This window comes from Megalobrama amblycephala, linkage group LG19 (genome assembly GCF_018812025.1).
Source record: "Megalobrama amblycephala isolate DHTTF-2021 linkage group LG19, ASM1881202v1, whole genome shotgun sequence".
Lineage (NCBI taxonomy): Eukaryota > Metazoa > Chordata > Actinopteri > Cypriniformes > Xenocyprididae > Megalobrama > Megalobrama amblycephala.
In genome coordinates, this window is record NC_063062.1 from 36,515,621 (window position 1) to 36,525,035 (window position 9,415).

General features: G+C 38.4%; 1 protein-coding gene across 1 annotated transcript in view; it reads right to left on the reverse strand.

Moving 5' to 3' along the window:
- Positions 1–4,646, reverse strand: part of si:cabz01090165.1 (uncharacterized protein LOC100333421 homolog) — a 196,734-nt gene extending 192,088 nt beyond the window's left edge. Inside the window, exon 1 of the mRNA XM_048168655.1 lies at positions 3,896–4,646. The gene's annotated coding sequence lies outside the window, so the exon portion shown is untranslated. The remainder of the gene's footprint in view (positions 1–3,895) is intronic.
- Positions 4,647–9,415: the final 4,769 nt, after the last annotated feature.

Below are 9,415 nucleotides of genomic sequence, written 5' to 3' on the forward strand. Positions count from 1 at the left end.
TTGTTTAATTCTTTATTCCACGGCAGAATTAAGCTTCCATACCAAGGAGTTTTTTTATTGTTGTTTTTTTTTTTTTTTTTTCACATCATTGTGCATTATCAACACACTGTCATTGACCCACATCCAAAGAACAAACCCACAGCCATCTTGATCCTGTAGTTTCAGCAGCACATACACTCAAGCAGGCCGAGAGTACAGGTGGATTTGTGAACAGGGCTGCAGGACCGGGCAGAACAGAGGCAGGAGAGAGGGCTTGCTTTGCCTCAGGGTTGCCAGATTCAGAGTAATAGACTCCCACCCTCTAATTCCCAGAGAGCTGACAGAGTGGCCATGTCATATTGAGGGAGCTGACTGACTACAGACAGAAAGAACGAGAGAGAGAGAGAACAAGCTTGTGTTCTCGAAGCATGCCAACAACAGCAATGAAAATGTGCAGAACGCATGAATTCATTAATGACCTTTTTCAGAGCTTTAACCAAGCTGCCAGAAGAAAGGCTGTCGAATGTAATGTTTACAAAAAGACTGACATATTGGTACAAACGGATCTTGATGAGAATAACTTATATTTGAACCCAGTACTCTCAGCCATATCCAAGCCGAAGGAAGATGCCAAAGTTTTGTCCAGTGAAGTATATAAAGTGGTATGAACATCCAGAGTGTCTGTGTAATATAGAATTAGCTTAGCTTCTTCTCTGAGCTTACATAATGCTAATGCATCGAAGATAAACAAGTGGGTGGACAATTAATTGAAACCTTTTATGATATTCAATTAAAAGGATTGTAATTTACCTGTAAAAAGTGAAAACTGCTACATTAGAAGATATTTCTACCTGACCTATGAACCCTAAAAGTGCTTGTGTTGGTGTAACAGAATGCAGTCGTGTTGATGGTGAATACAATATATATATATATATATATATATATATATATATATATATATATATATATATATATATATATATATATATATATATATAAAGTAATATAAATAGGCATTTTTAGCTTATCTGACTTTTTTTTCCCCACAAAATATTTTACAATGCATATTACAAAAATGCTGGGTTAAAAACAACCCAAGTTGTTCTTTTGACCCAGAGGTTGGGTTAAATGTTTGTCCAACGTGCTGGGCAGTTTTATTTAACTCAACTATTGTTTAAAAATTACTATATGTCTGGCTTACAATTAACCCAAAATATTTTGGAATTTAAAAATCAGACACATAATTACTAGAGGAAACAATAATAATCAAAAGGTGAACATTTATTAATAAGTAATTTAATACATGTTTATTATCTCATTATTATTCATTATACTTATTAATAAATGTCAATGTATTAAACATATTAATATATGTTAATTTCCAACCTATTTTGGATTCGTTTTAAGCAAGCAATATAGCATTTATTTATTTATTTTTTAATATTTCAGTTAAATAAAATAAACATTTTTGGGCAAACATTTAACCCGACTACTGGGTTTGTCTATTTTTAACCCAAATTGGGTTAATTTTAACCCATCATTTCTTAGAGTGTACAGTTATCCATTTAAGCAAACATTCAAATATTAAAGGTTCTTGTGAAGATCATCAACTATGTGTTTATATTTTTGCTTCAAGACATTTTTTACCCTTCATTATAAAAAAATGCTGGGCTAAAAACAACCCAAGTTGGGTTAAAAATGGACAAACCCGGCAATTGGGTTCTTTTGTCCGAGCGGCTGGGTTAAATGTTTACCAAACGTGTTGGGTAGTTTTAATTAACTCAACTATTGTTTAAAAATTACTATATGGCTGGCTTAAAATGAACCCAAAATAGGTTGGAAAATTAAATTAGTAATAATCAATTTAATAAATGTTTATTGTTTAATTATTATCCATTAAACTTATTAATAAATGTTCATTTATTAAACATATTAATGTTAATTTCCAACATATTTTGGGTTCATTTTAAGCAAGCAATACAGTAATTTTTAAACAATACAACAGTTGAGTTAAATAAAAGTACCCAGCAGGTTGGGCAAACATTTAACCCAACCGCTGGGTTAAAACAATCCAAATTGGTTGAGTTTGTTCATTTTCAACCCAACTTGGGTCATTTTTAACCAGGCTTTTGTATAATGTAGTGTAAAAAAATGTCTTGGAGCAAAAAATAAATATATAGTTGAACTTCACAAGAAACTTTAATATTTGAATGTTTGCTTAAACGGAAACTGTACACTCTAAAAAATGATGGGTTAAAATTAACCCAATTTGGGTTAAAAATAGACAAACCCAGCGGTTGGGTTAAATGTTTCCCCAATCTACTGGGTAGTTTTATTTAACTCAAATATTTTAAAAATAAATAAATAATATATATATATATATATATATATATATATATATATATATATATATATATATATATATATATATATATATATATATATATATATATATATATATATATATATATATATATATATATATACATATATATATATATATATATATATACTCTATATTGCTTGCTTAAAATGAATCCATAATAGGTTGGAAATTAACATTGACATTTATTAATAAGTATAATGAATAATAATGAAATAATAAACATGTATTAAATTGCCTATTAATAAATCTTCAGCTTTTGATTATTATTGTTGCCTCTAGTAATTATGTGTCTGATTTTAATTTTCCAACATATTTTGGGTTCATTTTAAGCCAGACATATATATATATTTAAACAATTGAGTTAAATAAAACTGCCCAGCATGTTGGACAAAGATTTAACCCAACCTCTGGGTCAAAACAACCCGACTGCTGGGTTTGTCCATATTTAACTCAACTTGGGTTGTTTTTAACCCAACATTTTTAAGAGTGTATGTTTGGTTTTAGTAGTTCTCATTGTTGCTTTGTTCTCTGACAGAGATTAAAGGAAAACTCACAGTCAAACACACACACACACACACACACACACACACACACACACACACAAACTCAAAGGGCAGTAATTACACACTTTCCACAGGATATCAGACATCCATTAGGTGTGGCACACCAATTACTGGACACAGAGAGAAGAGTCTGCCAATGAAGTCTAATCAGTTCATTTCTGGAAATCTCATTGTGATTCATATCTCAGGACGGCAGTCTCCACTGGTGATTCTCCACTCGCCAGCCAATCTATTTTTGGCTGAGAGGAACAGCAGTATTGGGATGCGCAGCAGCACTGCTGTCTGTCACATGGCAACAGTGCTAGTTCAGGGTCATAGTTCCTGAGAATGTTAGATTTCTGTCAAATATGACCTTCAGAATCATTCTATCGGGCTTTCTCTCTCTCTCTCGCTCCCTTTATGTGTGTTAGTCTAGATGTGTGAGTCAGAGAAAGAAAAGTGCAGACCAATTATTTCAACATTTCAAAGCACCTCTCCACACACAACATACTGTAAGTCGACGGAAGCGTTATCGGTCCTGACGAACGCATGTCAATCAGAGACTGATGAGCATTCGTACCTTTATCTGACTTGAAACCGACACTTTTTTGAATCATACCACAATGCATGCTCCTATCTCAATCAAACCAGAAGCGCGTGCTTATTTCACATTCACGCGCAAAAGTCTTCCCCCTCGCCTCAGACAGGGTGCTGTCCGCGGTCCTGAATGAAGTCCGAGCTCGAAACTGAAGTGTTGGTGACATTTTAAATAAGAATAAAGAGTGCAAAATAACCGCGCGAGCGTGTACACCGCCACATCATATCCCTTGCACGCACCGGATCAATCTCATTTTCCTCGCATCCTTCCACAAACGACAGATTAGAGCCGCTGAAAAGGTCACAGATACAGTCTTTCGTACAACAATGCCCCATTTAGAGCACGCACCCGCGCACAGCGCCCTTTACATCGCATGCTTGGAAAGCCTACCTTGTTTTTTGATCTCGGGATCCAACCTAACTTTGCTCTTCAGACGGGTCCGGCGGATCCTATAGCCTTCCGAGCGCGCGCACGAACTCTCCGACGAGTTGACAGCTGAAGATCATCGCTTAAGCAGACACGCATCCACCGGGCTCCATCACAGCAGCACTACGAGAGTGTTTTCCGGGGCTCCTGTCGCCGTCGATCTCCAGAACGGCTCATTTATTACGCACGATGTCCTTGACAAGTATCCACATCACATTGAGCAGTGGAAACGGCGTTCAGTCCACTGAAAACCGAGCCATATACACGCAAACATACTTGTTCTTGCACAAATTGATCAAAGTCGTTGAGTATGCACATCATCTAATCCATGAGATCACTGGAAGTCCTCGTGTCTGCTCCAGTACTGTATCCAAACATTATCCCAAGTCACACGCAGCCGCCTTCCGATGAATTATTCCTCTCCGTTAGACTCCAAATGAGAGAAACGTGTCTGCGTATGTTATAAATGAAGCGCTGTCAGAGAGGACGTGGCGTTTCTGCAGTTCAGCCGCCGGTGAATGGGAGTGGTGAGGAGAAACACGGTCCCCACATGCAGCCCACGCTGCAGACACGCCTCGCGCTGCCCACCGACTGCCGAGAGAGCGCGAGATCCTGCTATCTGGACATGTTGCAATAATTCAAATGTTCCTGAGACGCTTCTTTAGTTTTGTAGCATGAGATGAGTTTCAGCTGAGACGTCAAATGTGCGCGTGTGTGTGCGCGTGAGAGAGAGAGAGAGAGAGAGAGAGAGAGAGAGATCAAATGTCCCCAAGAGGATAGTAAAACCTGAGGGGACCAGCCAAACGGCTTAATAAACACACTAAATAATGTTTTAGTAAAATGTAAACATGCAAAAAGGTTACTTTAGTAGTAGGTGATATAAACTATCATAAGATCTGTTATAAAGCAGCAAAAGTCAATGGAAAGTACCCAGCATGCGTGTGTGTGTGTGTGTGTGTGTGTGTGTGTGTGTGTGTGTGTGTGTGTGTGTGTGAGGGAGGGGGTTGGGGGTCTGTGTGCTCTAGAGGGTGATCTTGCATTTAAATTACATCAAATACAGTACGTGAACGGAATGGATCTTTCGTTTAAGCGTGCTGTGAATTCTCATTCCGGCGCTTTGGTAAAGAAATGTTGAAAGTTTGGTCTAAATCAGGTATGAAATATAAAGAAATTCTCTGTACGCACATTTCTGCTAGTGTTTCGCTGGGATTTGTTTAATTGCAATTTTCTAAAATTTGTTTTAGCTGTGGTCATATTGACAAATGGCTAAATAAATAATCACATTTGTCTATAGTTTGAGGTACAGCCAACCTGGTCTCATGACGAAAACGTACCAGTGGGCACGTTTTCGCGAGTCGCGAAATACGTACCAGTGAGAACATATCGCTGCAGTTTCGCTCTGAAATGTCCACTGAGCGGCGCTAAAAGCGTGTTTTGTTTTTTTTGCCGGAGCAGATAATAGGGTGAATGCGGTCCGTTTTTATGACGTTGCTTTTTAGACGAATCGCCACGGTTCTCGATATGACGTTTGCGCTCTGTTGCGTTTTTAAAATAACTTCCCACCGACACTACGCCTAAACCTACCCGATAGCGTTAACAAAAGCAAACGTGACGTAAGAAGCGTCCGTTTTTCAGCTCGTTTAGATCTCTCTTTGAGCTCTTTTTTTTTTTTTTTTTTTTTTGCCGTCAGTCGCCTTTCACGGGATTCGTACCCAGGCAGGGGGGAGTCGACTCCTCGCCGTAAGTCCAACTCAGTATAGGCCGAGCTACCGAGCAAGCTTGGTTACGGCCAAAAAAAGCGAAACGCGTAGAGCCGGAAAGTCCAAAGTACGTTCGTTTACAAATCGGGCACTCTGGTCAGATGCGTTTTGAAGTCGTGACATGATATTGCGCGAGGAGACGCCAAAACGAGTCTTTACGAATCGATAATCCGACCCCGGCCGTCGTCGAAACCATGCGTGAAAACGAGCAAAAGCGCTTATCGACGTTTTACCGGCCTCTAGCGTCCGTTTCTGTCGGAAACTGCAGCGAGACGTACTCGTCGGTACGTAATTTTGTGTCTCGCGAAAACGTGCCCACGGGTACGTCTCTCCCATGAGACCAGGTTTGGTACAGCACTCAGGTTAAAGCTGCAGTCAGTAAGTTTTGCCTTTTTGCCGCCATCTCTGTTTGAAACCTGCAATTGCAGTTATTTGTGGAATTATTATCTTTACGTGTGTTGTGCATCTGTACGGCTCCTCAGCACGGATGAATCTGTTTGCTGTCAGTCATCGGTGTGGATTCTGTACTTCAGAATCACAGATTCTATTCCTTGGAAGTATGACCAAAATAAAAATTTTCACCAGAAAATATCATCTGAACAAGTAACATGTCTGCCACTTTTGTTCTAACCAACTGAGAAAAAAGCATTACAATAAATCATTATTATCAATGATTAATCTAAGCTTGGGTCACGTCAAACCGTGCAAATTATCATTATTGTTATACTTTGATCTCAAATTGTTAATGTTAACAACATCAGCATTGTGTGACCATGTATTCAGTGTGTATTAGTGTTACCTGTAGATTTCAATTTCTGTAGCCACTCTGATGATTGTCATTTGGACCTTTCTGGAATACAATCTGGCATCAAAATGATAAGATTAATTATTGCAGCTGCTGTGAGAAAAGGCTATAAACGATCTGCCTCCTGTAGCATCCTCTCACACGCCATACAACCTACTAGCTGGGAATCCTGTACGTAAACAGACGTGACAATGACGCAAATATGAAAGGTGGCATGCTTGAATTTCCCGTGGAAACCCACCAGTACCAATTTTATTAGAAAACATTATTACAAACCTATCGTTGTGAATCAGGCTGAGGTAAGGAGAAAGTTTTGAACACTGGCTGGTTATGTACAGTGCTCAGCGTAAATGAGTACACCCCCTTTGAAAAGTAACATTTTAAACAATATCTCTATGAACACAAAAAAAAAAAATAAATAAAAATAAAAAATTCCAAAATGTTGACAAGACTAAGTTTTATATAACATCTGTTTAATTTATAACATGAAAGTAAGGTTAATAATATCACCTTTTCAGTTTTACTCAAATTAGGGTGATGCAAAAACGAGTACACCCCACTGAAAGTCTCTGGAGCAAAGCTAAATTTTAGACTACAAATGTCTAATTTAACAAGAATTCAAGCACAGGTGAGTCCAATTATTCATTACACAGGTGTCCAGCAGACAGCTGGCTATAAAAGGGTGTTAAAACCCCATTTCTTACTGTCAGCAATGGCACTACATGGAAGAGAAATTTCCTGAGAAAGAAAATAATTTCTTTACACTAGAAAGGTGAAGAAGATCAGCAAAGCCTTACTTATCAGTCAGAATACTGTAGCATAAGTGGTACAAAATTTTAAAAAGATGGAACTGCAACTATCTCACAGAGACGTCCAGGTCGTCCACGGAAGTTAACACCTCGGGTTGAAGAAAATAGGCATGCAAGTTCACTGCAGTTATCTAAAGAAGTAGAAAGCCAAACTGGGGTGACTATTTCCCGTGACACAATACGGCATACACTGCAGAGGAATGGCATGCATGGGTGCCGTCCATGAAAGAAGCCTCTCCTAAAGCCCAGGCACAAAAAAGCCCGTCTAGAGTTTGCCAGGACCCATGCTGACAAAGATGAAGACTGCTGGGACTCTATACTCTGGAGTGATGAGACCAAGATTAATGTTTTTGGAACTGATGGCTTCAAAACTGTATGGTGTCGCAAAGGTGACAAATACAAAGGAAAATGCATGGTGCCTACAGTGAGACATGGTGGTGTCAAGTGTCCATGAGTGCTGCTGGTGTCGGAGAGCTGCATTTCATTGATGGCATCATGAATTCACAGATCTACTGCTCTATACTGAAAGAGAAGATGCTACCATTACTCCGTGACCTTGGTCGTCATGCACTTTTCCAACACGACAATGATCCTAAACACACATCTAAGGCCACTGTTGGATTTCTGAAGAAGAACAGGGTGAAAGTGATTCAGCGGCTCCTGATCTGAACCCAGTCGAGCACCTATGGGGAATTCTGAAGAGACGAGTTGAGCATCACTCTCCGTCCAGCATCCAGTCTCTAAAAGAGCTCATTCTTGAAGAATGGAAAAGATAGATGTTGCAAAATGTCGCCAACTTGTTCATTCCATGCCTAGAAGACTTGGTGCTGTCATTAAAAATCTGTTTTTGTTGTGGGGTGTACTCATTTTTGCATCACCCTAATTTAAGTAAAACTGAAAAATGTGTAATCTAAGTTATATTATTAACCTTACTTTTATGTTAAACAGATGTTATATTAAACTTAGTCTTGTCAACGTTTCGGAAATTGTTTTTGTGTTCATTGAGATATTGTTTAAAATGTTACTTTTCAAAGGGGGTGTACTCAATTACTCTGAGCACTGTACTTGCTCAAACATCAATTTTGGATAATTTTAACTCAAAAAAAAAAAAAGGACTGGTTTGAAAACTGAATTGTAAAGTGTTACACGGACCCAATATGTATTCATTGCTAAAATCAGAATAGTACCTCTAAAAGCACAATATGTAACAAAGGTTGATGATGTCTTGATTTCGCAGAATCATGGGAGGTGTTGTCTTCACGTGTATAGCCTGTGGAAAAGAATCCGAGAGGACTTGGGCAAAAATCATATTAATGGATGAGCTAATGTATTAAAGATGCCACAGATGAACACTTCCGCTTCTTCCGGTCATGGGTAACGCAGCGCTGTTTATCATATTAGATACATTTGTGTGTTGAAAGTTGTTATAGTGCTACTCTGCGTTCGCTCGGCAGCTGCTGTGAGACTGCAGTAAACTAGATCAATTTTAGGCATGGTAAAACATGGTACTCGCGGTAAATCAAGAAAATGAGATTTAAGCAATAAGACTGCGTTGAGCTGTGTTGAACATGATTTGTTTTCTGCCGATGAATGCATCCAAACAGTCGCTCACCTGTCTTTGGTGTTTCCATGATTTCTACAAAATAAAACCAGAAACCGAGGGAATGATGTCATTGATAGGCGACGCACAAATATGGTCCATGTCCTGGTTAAAATTGCATATTTCTCTGGACATTCTTGGAAAGATTTGGGATAATGTAAGTACAGAATTCAACAAAATGTATAACGCTGTTCTAGTGGTTTTTGGATATATAAATCAAAACATCTTACATATTGTGCCTTTAATTCTTTCCCTTGAAAAAAAAAAAAATGGCTTGGTTAGTTTAAGATCTTCTGTTTGCAGTCCCTGAACTGAAAGGCAGGCTCTGAGAACAACACAAACAAACAAACAAATCAAATTATAATGAAAACCTTGACTGATGCCCATGAGGTGCAGATAGTGATGCTGACTGGGATATGAATATTATGCTCATCCCTCGATTTCCTCAGAGATGAAAGCATGCGGCTCACCTAATGTTACATAAAATGGCATTTCAGAGTACAGGAAAAG